Source organism: Lathyrus oleraceus, chromosome 5, assembly GCF_024323335.1.
Source record: "Lathyrus oleraceus cultivar Zhongwan6 chromosome 5, CAAS_Psat_ZW6_1.0, whole genome shotgun sequence".
In the NCBI taxonomy this organism is placed as follows: domain Eukaryota; kingdom Viridiplantae; phylum Streptophyta; class Magnoliopsida; order Fabales; family Fabaceae; genus Lathyrus; species Lathyrus oleraceus.
In genome coordinates this window covers 161,300,193-161,313,347 of record NC_066583.1, presented here as the reverse complement: position 1 = coordinate 161,313,347, position 13,155 = coordinate 161,300,193, and the positions used below count along the sequence as shown (strand labels likewise).

Below are 13,155 nucleotides of genomic sequence, written 5' to 3'. Positions count from 1 at the left end.
AGCTGAATGTCTCTTGAATATGATCGATGATGTGTTTGACTTTTAGCGAAGCATCACTATTGATTAGAGATTTGATACTGTCATATATTATGTTGGAGTCAAGTTTTATATGATCTTGAGACATTGTGGAAGACATGCAGGTGTGCAGACCATTAACCTTAGCTATCACCCATGTACCACTCCCCTTCCCCATATACGCTCTGCATTTGAAGGTGCATTATTTGTTAACACACTTGAGTATGAGTCGTTAAAACCAGACTTATAAATAGAATAATTAGGACAATTTCTGATGTGAAATTTCCAAATGGCTAATACACATCCTTCTTTGTTATTAAATTCCATGCCAATCAACCCCCTCTACCTGAAGTGGCTCTATTGTTTCAGATATTGAGGCATCTTTTTCATCTAAGTATGTGGGATTTCTCATGTTGAGTGGTGGATTGTATAGGTCCAACATTTCAAGTTGCTGCACCACTGTGATGTCGTTGTCGGAGTTGTCACTTTCCCCACTAAAAAGATTTTGCATATTTACATACTGCACTTCTTCATAGTCACTATCATCCCCGACATCCTCATATGGAAAAATGGTTCGTTTTGAGTGGTTGTTGGATCTGGTGTCAATGTTAACGTAGTCTCCTAACTCATTTGATGTTGATAAGATTGAGGAGATTGCGTCAGATACGTTACTTGTGGCCCCTAATTCTGCTCTAGTAAACACACATATAATTCAATCACACTTGAAAAATTATAAGTTATGTGGCACTAGAGCATTAACCCGACGTCATTATCATCTTCTATTTTTGCTGTTGTATACGTGACACTGTTATCGACTTCATTAAAACATGGATATCGATAAAAAATATCAGATATTTGTTGTTGGATCTTTATTTTTATTCTTTCTTTTAAATGTGTGTAATTGGATCTCGGGTGTATTTTGAGTTGTTGCATGTTTGTGTTTTGAAATATGACCTCGACATTGACATTAGGAAAAATACTTCCATTATAATGAACTTGAACTATAAAATTGTTTTGAGCCATTGTGTGTGTGATAAATTTTGAAAATTATGGTTTCAATTATATACAACGAACATGCAAAAATAGACGTGTAAGCCATGCAGTTAGGGTGCGCCATCTGAAATATCGGAGTTGAACTTGCTTCTGAAAAAGTAGAAGACGTCTTCCATCTGAGATTGAGGGCCCATGCACGTGAAAACATTTTACTTGGGGTGTGCCATCTGGGATAAAGGACTCGTGGACGTGAAAATATTTTACTTGGGGTGCGCCATATGGGATGAAGGACCCATGTACGTGAAAAAGTATTGTTGGGATGTGCCATCTGGAATGGAGGACCCAAACTGGATTCTGAAAAAGTAACATGGGTCTGCCATCTTGGAAGCTAGACATATACTGGACATTTAATCTTGTCAAACACAATATAAAATCCAGACATGAAAATTACTAAATGCATAAGCTATCTTCATGGATCTCCTAATTGATCTAATATACATTATTAAGCCAATATCATCTGAAAAAATTGATTCTTGCAATACTATTTCTGATCCAATATCAGTCAGACTAATGGAAAACTTCGGTTTTGACGACATCCAAACTTAGATACGTCATGTTACCGAATTTGAGAGAGAAATTGTTGCTATGCGCTATCAAAAATCATACATCAATGCAAATGACATGTTGTTGTATGAAGAAATCCAAACTTGTAATGATGAAGATGTACATGGAATGTTTGAAAATTATTTAAATTTCATTAACTTAGGCCCTTTAGAGTTGTATGCAAGATTTCGTAGAACAGTAGATAAAATTATATCATTGTGTAAAAAACCTAACCAGAATTCGTATTACAACTACCCTAACATTTCTATCTATAAATAATCAATCATACTTTCATTTTTACTACAACTCACATTTCTATCTCTTGCAAATCATCAAATTTTTATCAGCATGTCTCAAACTCCTTTTTTATGGGTGCTAAACATAGTGGAACTAATGATAACATTCAAGCATTAGTAAGGGATACATATTTATGGTTTTATTTGTTTATCATATATAACATATTCTTTGTGCATTTTAAAAAAATAATTATGTATATTATTTTGTTTATTGTTTTCTATGCATGTATCAGTTAGAACCCGAAAGAGCCTTTAGAACCCAAAACCACAAGTTAGTTGATGCCCCACCTATTTTAATTCCTTTTTTTGAAACATCCGGTTTTGCTAACGTGGAAAACTTGAAGGACATCATAATTGATACAAATTTTATCTATGCTTTACTTGAACGAAGGAGACCTGAAACACATACTTTTCACTTTCCAACCAGTGAGTGTACCATAACATTAGAAGATGTAAGTATGCTTTTGGGTCTACGCGTGAATGGTAGAGTTGTGGTAGGACCTTCCAAGATTAGTGCAAATGCTTGGACTGCGTTTCTGGGTCGTCAACCACCAGAAAATCACATTAAAGGTAGACGTGTGCATATCTCTTGGTTAAAGCAAATCTTAGACGAAATAGGAATATCCGAAAATTCCTCACATAAAGAAATTATTATATATACAAGAATATACAAGATATTGTGTATTGCATTTACCTTGTTCCCTGACAAATCGACCAAAGATGTACATAGTATGTGGATACCCGTTCTTCAGGATTTGCAAACATGTGGTGAATATAGTTAGGGATCAGCTATGTTAGTATTTCTATATAGGGAAATGTGTAAAGCAGTTAACGTTGATGTTGATGGAATGAGGAGATGTGTTATTCTTCTCCAAATATGGGGATTTACACGATTCCCATTTATAGCACCAATTAGTTCAGGCGTGCCAACTCACCCATATACATCATTGTAAGTTTGGATTTATTCGTGTAAATCTATTATTTAAAATTTACATGTTTCAATATGTAAATATTTCAATGTATTCTCAATTTTTTTAGACGGGCTTCGACCAAGAAGAAGAAGAATTTCTCTAAAAATCCTCGTCATTATCTTGACGGTTACTGTGTCATGTTTTATCAAATATCGGCAACCAACGTAATATAAGTGTCGGCGCTTTTTTTAAAAATTACCAAAACTATAAATGTCACACTAACCAATATTATTTATACATTAACATTTTATATGGAGGCCATATATTGGTTACCCACCTTTAGACAATGATGGCAATTTTATTTGGAGTGCAACGACACCTATCTTGTGCTTTTGGATCGTTGAAATGCATCAATCGGATATGGTTAAATTGCAATTTGGGTACTATAAAGACATACCCAACCCTTCTAAATGCCTCCAAGAACAACATACCATGACTATGCAAGAGTCATGGAATTACATCTACACAACTTTAAATAGAAATGAACAACAACTTTGGGAAAACAGACATCAACTATGTTTGACTGGGGTAGCGTTTCAGGGAGAATTAAAGCCAACCGAAGAATATGTGAATTGGCTTCGAAATCTTCTATTATAATACACATCAATAGAACAATTACTAATTGATCCCCGTCAGCACTGTTTTGCATCACAAATGTCGATTCCACCACAACCACAATTAACAAAACCCCAAACACAAATCACTCCCGACCAACGTTATACCCAAACATCGACTTCCACCTAATATGAACCACAAACTCAATATACCCATCCCTTCCAACAACAAACACAATACACTAAATACCAGCAACAAAACTACCAAACTCAAACACAACATGCCTCATACCAACAACCAAACTACCAAACACAAACACAACATACACCAACAAATTACACATATCACACACCACAAAACCCTACAAACTACCCTTCTCAAACCCAACAACAACCACGCCTTCGTCCCCCATAAAACTACACACCCATCCCACCACCTAATTTTCATTACTCAATTAGCAATCAACAATCAACAACCAATGATGTGAACGACTATTACATCGCAACCATAGAACCTTCAAACCCAAACCCTACCTCATTGACATAAATATTAAACAACTTTTTTTCCAAATATCGATTTCGAGAATTTTGAAGCATTAGAAATTTTTCGTGAACAACCATCCATTTTTGAAACCTCTACTTATCCGTCCACAACATCAACCCATCATATACCTACTTCAACAGAACAATTAGGTTGTGATAACTGGGTTCGAGTTCGTGCAAGATGTGGAACCAGTAGTCATTTCGTCGCTGAATGTAGAAATTAATTTCTTTTTAATTTCTTATAATTTTTAATTATATTTTAATAATATTTAGCATATAACATTGTATTAAAAAATATATATTTTTAAAGAAAAATTTAATTGTATTTATAAAAATAAAATAAAATAAATTAATATTAAACATTAATTTTTAATTGATTTATATATTAAAAAACTAATTTTAATTAACTAAAAATAATAATAAAAAAAAGAACTTCTAACGCGTCCGCCATTTCAAACAGAAGATGCAAATATAATATTAAAAACTCACTAAAGGATAAAAAAAAAAAGTGACATTTTAAATTTTTTCCCAGAGTATGATATTTTGGGACTTCTATTTCAACCTTATAGCATTTGGGTCAAATATTCGAAATATGTTTCTCTCATAAGAAAATTAGAGCTGAGATTATGATTAGAGTGGAAATTGCAATAGTAATAGCAAGAATGAGAGACAATGGTTTGCGAGACGTTAGTTTATGTTTGTGACTGTGACTAAAATAGACTATTTATTCTGTTAACTTTTCCCGTACGTGCGATAGAACACTGATCCATCACTGTCAATTAATTGAGATTCTCTCTCTTTATTAATGAATCTTTCCCTTACAATTACAACTATTTTATTAACCCATCTTACCCTTGTTCTTTTACTTTTATTACCTCCCCTCTCTCTTCTTCTCTCTGTCTATTGAAAAAATGTATTTTCAGCCAAATCTATTTTTTTCACAAAAAGAAAATTTAAGACATCTATCATAGTTTGGTTTTCTACGTATCAAGCAATATTTCGTTTTAATTTTAGGTAGTAGGCTAATACTCAGTGGCGAAAGTATTATCATTTAAGACATGTATATGAGTGTGGGAATCAATTTATTTTAAATCAGAATCTTTAAATTAAATTAAATTAAATTTAAGGGTTAAATTAATATTTATTTTATTTAACTATTCGATTAAATCTAATTTAAAGATTATGATTTGAAATAAGATAATTTTTTAAAATAAATTATTCATATATATATATATATATATAATATATATATATATATATTATTATATATATATATATATATATATATATATAATATATATATATATATGGAGTTCAACCTATTCTAAGAGTGAGTTTTTTAATTTATTCCAAACTAGCGTTCAGACGGGCACTTCTGTGCCCGCCTGCCCGTTTTTTTTTAAAGCGCACAACAGAGAAAAATAAATATTTGTTTTTCTTTTTATGAGGTTTCTACTATAGGTCGCATTAAAGCACAATATTATTACATTTTGAAAATGGTAAATAAAGATATTCAAAATTATATCGAAACATGCAAAGTAATATTGATACTGTGCAATCAATGACGTTCTTTAAGAGGAATGCCGAACATGAAATCTCTATTCGAAGTATTTTCTTTTTCTCTGCAATTGTTTTCCGTAGTAAAGAAAAAATGTAAGACTCTTAAATTAGAATTTTTTTAGAGAAAAAGATAGTAAAATTAATAGTAAGTTGTGTAATATAGCTTTTGCTTACCTTATAAAGATTCGAATCAATTCTTCGTACATCCCTTTATCAATGCGCTCTTGAGATTTAAAAAACTACAAATACATGACGAAATGTCATATTATAAAAGAAATACATTCAGAACATATGACTCGTTTGAATATAATATGGTTTATTGCGACACAAATAATACCTGGAGAATGGAGATACTTTGTTTTAGTCTAGATTTGGTAGAACAACAGTTATGACTTGTTTCTGAATTACCTGGATTTCTGGTAAATAAGGAAAACAATGGACTTAGTAAATATATATGGTTTTATTTACATAAACCACAAATAGCAGTTAAATTCATGCATTCAAAAATAAAAAACCTCTCCATCCTTTGAGATATTATTTCTCTTTTCACCATTTTCCAAAGTTGTGTTTTATCTGTTATCACTGTGGAGCTCCAACCGATGGAGTAAATTTTCAAACGTTTGACCTGTTTCAATGAGGATGATAAAAATGTTACTGAAAGAGTGATGAAAGTGCAAGAATTTTTTTTATACGTATTACGGAAAAGATAAATACACCTTATTGTCGAGTTTGTCGATGGATGAAATACTTTGTCCATCCTTCCATGTGTTCCATTTATCTTCAAAGTCTGTTATCTAAAATTTATTGCATAAGAATAGTGAGAATAACTATCACCCCATTTATATCTAACATAAAAGCATAAAATAAATGATTAAGTATAACTTACTTTCATGTTGAAGCAAGTTTCAACATTCTTTCGTCTCAACTCCTTACATAATTGAAAGATTTCATCGTGTTCTAGTTTGACTGTATATTAAAGCAAAAGAAAATTATATTTAGTTATTATATATCTATGATATAAATAATACAATATAAGCCTGGTATGTCGTGTAACCAAAATGGGAATCAACGTGTGAGCAATTTTTTCAATGTACTTAATAAATACCTGCGGGTGCGATAAAAGAATTTGTTTGTAGACTACATTTTTTGTGTAGTCACCATCTTCTCCTTTCAATTTTCCTTCCCTAGTTAAAACTCTTGTTGTAGTCTGTGAAACACCCCTGGATAAAGCCACATATAACTGTCCATGACTAAAAACATGTCGTGGAAGATATATTCCAACATTTGGAATGGTTTGTCCTTGTGATTTATTTATTGTAATTGCAAAACTTAGCCGCACAGGAAAGTGCTTTCTACTAAGGACAAAAGGCAGACCATCACTTGCAGATGTTTTTATTTTAATTCTAGGCAAAAAAGCATGTTTTCCTGCGTTGCTTCCTGTTAGGATTTCCACATCCAACATATTCATAAATAAACCACGACATAATAACCGGGTCCCATTACACAATCCATATCTAGGATCTAGATTTCGTAATAACATCAATGGTGCACCCTTTTTTATCTTTAGAATATGTGGTGGCAAACTACCTTGTGCAATTGAGTTTAAGAATTCTTGCTGGTATAAATTATGATTATCTCCTTCAACCTCGTCAAACGATAACAAATTATGTTATTCTCCTGGAAACTGATCGATAATCATATCATTCAATTTCTGGACATCATCATTTGTTGGTGTCAAAATAGCTCTTTGTACCATATATGGGGCATCCCAACCATGCAATTCTAAATTAGGAAAAATATGTTGGATAAGTACATGTATGGAATGTTCACCTTCCCATGGGATTGCAATATGTAAAGGTAACCTCACCATGTCATCTGGTTTGGTAGGTTCAACACCATCACCAATGCGAATAAGAAATTCTGCAAACTCTTGATCATGCAATGATCGTATATTTTGATGCAAACGCAAAATCTTGGTATGATTCCATAAATGAGACTGAACAATACACGCTGAAATCATTTGTGCCTTAGTACCTTTTCTTACAACAGGAAGAACTTGACGAAAATCCCCCCCCATGATCAGAACTTTTCCACCAAATGGAGCATTGTTGCTATAAATGTCTTGTAATGATCGATCCAAGGCTTCCAAACAATTTTTGTTTGTCATTGGTGCTTCATCCCAAATGATTGCGGCAGCAACTCTAATGAGATTTGCAAGATCCTTTTGCTTTTCAATACCACAAATGGAACTCGGTTGAATATCAATAGGGATCTTAAATCGAGAGTGTGCAGTCCTACCACCGGGTAACAATGTTGCAACTATACCAGATGATGCAGTTGCTAAGACAATTTCTCCTCTACTTCTTAAACTTACCATTAATGTTCTATACATGAATGTTTTACCTGTTCCTCCTGGACCATCAACAAAAAATACCCCACTGTGTTTTTGAACAATTACATTCATAATGGTGTTGAATGCAATCATTTGATCATTATTTAACTTAGCAATAGATTCAATATCTTCATTGGGGATATCGATCGCTAACTCCTCTTGTATGATACTTGGAACTGCACCTCTGTCTATTGTATTAGGGGGTAAAGATGGGAGATCATAATCATCAATCTTTTTACCGTGAAGGTTTAAGAGTTCATTCAAGTCCTTCAACAACATATTAGTTAAGTCTGATTCCACAACATTGTTAGCTATTTGATAATCCTCTACCATATGTGTAAAAAACTCATTCCAAAGGCCTCTAACATCATTAGGTTCACAAAATATTAAAATCGTCACGAATAACCTTCGTAAAGCATATGGCATTCGGAGACTCGTAGCCTCAACCAAACAATCACGAATACTATGATCAGTCTCTAGAAATCCCCTATCCTCGGCTGATTTTTTGAATGTACTGAAAGTCATGCCGTTATTTGTAAGAAGATATTCCCAACTGGTTGGACCTGTGACATGCGATAACAATAGTCGCAAATAAAACTTATCTCCCTCCGAAGGTGATACCGTATAGATTCTCCCGATAACTTTTCTTGTTGATCGCCTACGATGCCATTCCATACCCCGCTTGTTCCAACAATAATGCTCTGGAATCTCTCTATACAAATACTTTCTTGCTTGTGGATCTCGTAGATTCAATGCAAAGAATTGTGTGAGCATTGTTTTGGAGTTGCGTTCATTATTTAACACATCTGCAATTTGCTGATGATCATAAAAGTGCACTTGATGGCGGTTCGGCAAGTGGATCTGCAATCTTTCAACCGAAGGATATAATCGGTAAAGAGTGAATCGAAATATTTTCCATAATGCCTCGGGAGCACAAATCCATCTTACATCAACATATTGTTGAACTTCATCCATGTATGATCCTTTATGAACCTCCATAGCCACACGATCAGGGCCCTTGTACACATATTTGTATAGATACTTGATACTTTTAATTCTATTGTAAATCTCTACATTGATGTGACAATCATACTTTAACAGTAACCAAGGGTTATAAGGAACCACCCATTTATTATCGACAGACCTATCTCTACCTAACGATACAGACTCATCAAACCTTCTCATATACTTGGGATATGAGTCAGTGCCTTGATGTGTTTCATCCAAGAATTGTTTGGGATACCTTTTTTTACAATGTTCGTCTTTCATACATGGAGACTTTCGGTTGATTATGCCGCAAGGTCCGTGGATCATATGTCTTACAATAGCTTCATGCAACTGTGGTTCACATTCGAATTTAGGTATTTCTGCTCTTACCATACTATCATAATCTTTTGGGTCACGCAACTTATCGTTACTTTCTAAGACCAAAAACATATGCACATACGGCAGTCCTCGCTTTTGAAATTCAGTGACATACATGTAGCTTTTAACTTTACCCAAGACTCCTTTATTAATAACATCATCCTTCAATTTCTCAAATTTCGAACGAAATATTCTTGTTAGCAAATCTGGACGATCTTGTGGTGTTTGAAAAGGCAAAAGTTCTGATGTTATCTCACTCCAAGAAGGATTGCATGTCATTGTTAGAAAAATATCTGGTTTACCGCCATTAAGAACAATAGCCATGCCATCTTCATAACGTTGTGTCATGTCTCGACGACCGCCAATAAATGATGATGGCAATATTGTTCTTTTTCCAATGTTCTCTACGATGATTCATGAAATGCATTAGTATTAGAATATATGAATTATTAGCATTAGAAGTACAACTAATTATTAATCTAAAACTGTATATTTATGCTATATGAATTTGTACCTGCATTAGTTTCACCAACATGCAAAGCATCATGTAAACCTTGGTACAGTTCAGAACGTATATCACCTTGGTGCTCTTTAACCCACCTTAATCTCCCTTATTCAATTTTGACATAATTGTCTACAACATATTGTTGTAACAGTCGACCCGCATTTAACAACATTGATTGATCATTTGGGCGAATCTACAGTTGATTGAAAAAAATGTCGGTGTTAAATGTAAAGTTTTTTAAACAAAACTTAGCTAAGTAGATTATCTACTAAAATTAATCCAAATTTACCTGAAGCATGTAACTGTAATATGCTCGACATGACACTCTTCGTCCATTGCAATTTGTTGTGTTGATGTCCCAACCATGCGTCCCAAATGGAAACAATACAGGGTATTGTAAAGGATCATAATATCCCTTTGTCTCTTGAACTTTCTTGAGATTTCCATCACAACGGATGACATTAATATCCCTTCCATAATCCATAGAATCTGCATCACATCCAACAATAATTGCCGCAACTTGTTCAGCAGTTGGAAGATTGTATTGATGGTGATTACTTGGACGCTCCTTAAGTATGAGGCTACATTCACTGATATTTGGAAGTATTGAAAGTTGCTTGAACCTAATTACAAAAGGATTAAACTGATGGAGCATTTTCTGTAATTTGTGAACTACATTTTGGTGCAGCTGTGGATTTTCCTGCATTCTATTATGTAGCTCATTATCGGTGTCGTAGATGTATAGTTGTAAGAAACGCGGCCTGACACCCTCATTCGGATAGAAACCTCCTATGTTATGGTAAAAAGCACCTTGAGCATTAAATGTGTATATACCACGACCAGATGCAAGAATATTCTCATCAACATGAACACCAATTGAAGTGAATGAAAGCACATGGTTATAACTTCGAATATGTTGCCTAAAATGTTTTCCTTCAGCTGAACCATCCAAAAATAATTGTTGCAATTCTATAGGAGCATCAACTCGTGAGAATGATACCTTTCCACCATTACAACACGTGTCACATGATTCATGATGAAACAATCTTGCATTGCAGTGTCTACAGGTAAATGGATGAGGCAACCGGGATTTTGCCATCATCATATTATTTTTGAAATTCCGAGCAATATTGTGCTTTGCTCGAAAAGCATGTCCTGATTCCACAGGCAGGAGTTTGATATTGATTACTAAATATTATCTAAAAACTAAAATACAAATAAAAAATATATGCAAGATGCTTCAATTATTATATTTTAATATTGCATGATTTTAAATTTTATGTCACATGAGCAAATGCTACATTTATTTGAAGCAAAATTTTTACGAACATACCTTGAGGACGACGTGATAATGCACCATTTTCTCTGGCGTCCATGTTAACATATGATATTACTGCATCCTCCAAAGCTTCATCAACATCCATATCATCTGATACAAAAATAATAATTAATATATATACATTTGTAAAAATTAATACTCGCATACTTAGAACTATATCATTTATACATGTATCAGATTGACTCGTGTTGTTTCGTTGATTAGGTGATGTGCAATTACGATCTGCGGGTTTAAATACATAAAATAAGATATGATGAAAGCGAATAAAATTATGAAATGTAATATAATATATATAATATATATATATATATATATAATAATTATATATTATATATATATATATATATATAATATATAATATATATATATATAATATATATAATATATTGATAATCACCAACCAAATGCAACATCATTAACATGTGTAATTCTACTTGGGCCGGCTTCACTGTCATGAGTTCCTTGAAGGTGTGATCTTGGAAAAGTCATATTTGTAAAATTTTGAAATGAACCTCTCGACTGACTGTTTATAGGGCGAGATGTTTGAGCTTGTTTCTCTTGCTCTTTTCGCCGCCTATAATTTTCACGTCGTCTCGACAAATTGTTTTCTCTCTGCTCGTTGCTTATATTTTGTCTCCTCTTCCTTTCATTTTCGGACCTTCTTGACCTCTGTTGTTGACTTGATATTTGACGGGTATTATTTTCCATTTTATTAATGTAATTGTCAACTGGAAACTATACCGAATCCTCTACAAAAACATAAAATTAAAATAAAAAAAATTATGAAAATTAAAAAAATAAGCATGAATAACATATAATCATTATATTATTCTATATACTATTTTATTAAGTTATATCATTATATTATGCTTATAAAAAATTATATAAGCATATTATCAAATTATTAATAAACATAAACATAACTTGATATGGTATTCTATATACTATTTTCATAATTGGATATGGTATTCTATATACTATTAGCCCAGTAAAAAATAGTATATAGAATAATATATGCTTATATGAAAATAACTTGATATAATCATTATATTATGCTTATAAAAAATGCTTATATGCTTAATAAAAATTATGAAAATTAAAAAAATAAGCATATATAACTTGATATATTATTCACTTGATATATTTTCATACTATATACTAATTTAACTTGATATATTTTCATTCTATTTACTAATTTAACTTGATAAATAATTTATCTTAAAATTAAAATTAAAAAAAAATGGTATTCTATAAGAGAGAGCAAAGTCAAAATGCAATGCAAAGAAAACGGGAGTGATACTTTTCTTCTCTCTAACACTTTCTATTCCCTTACATCTTTAAATTTCTTTTTATCTCTTTTGGTTACTTTTCTAGAAACTTTAAATTATTTCAGTAACTTCAATTAAGTCATGCATCTTTTTCATGTTTCTGCATTAAACTTTGAGGGTTTTTATAAGAGCACCACACAATTTCAAGTATACTATAAATTTAAATATGTTGTTGATTTCCGCAAATAACCTACATAAATGTTGCATGACGTACATAAATGTTGATAAATTTTTTAGTGAGATTTCATTTTCGTTTTTTTTCATATAATATTGAATTTGCGCATTCAAAATAATTTTAATAATTGAATTATTTCTACTTAATCTAACCTAGTTAAAATACATTAAATATATCACTTACGTAATAATTATGTAATATATTATTGTATTACACTTTATCTAAAATACATTAAAATAAGTGTTGCAGTGAATAAGATGATTTTATTATTCAAATTATGAAAATATATTAAAATAAGCATTACACTTTGTATGTTACCTAAAATACGTTAATATTGTTTTATATTAACCAATAAAATATCATGTTACCCAAAATACGTTAATATTGTTTTCTTTTAAGTAATAAAATATTATGTTACCCAAAACTTCCACCAATTTATTAATTAATATTTTGTTTAACTAATTATTTTAATAATTAATTAATAATTAAATTATTATAGTATGTCAGTCCATTAAA

The 13,155-nt window shown here is 31.9% G+C and overlaps 1 pseudogene; it reads right to left on the bottom strand.

Moving 5' to 3' along the window:
• Positions 1–331: 331 nt before the first annotated feature.
• Positions 332–11,625, bottom strand: LOC127079421 (uncharacterized; annotated as a pseudogene).
• Positions 11,626–13,155: the final 1,530 nt, after the last annotated feature.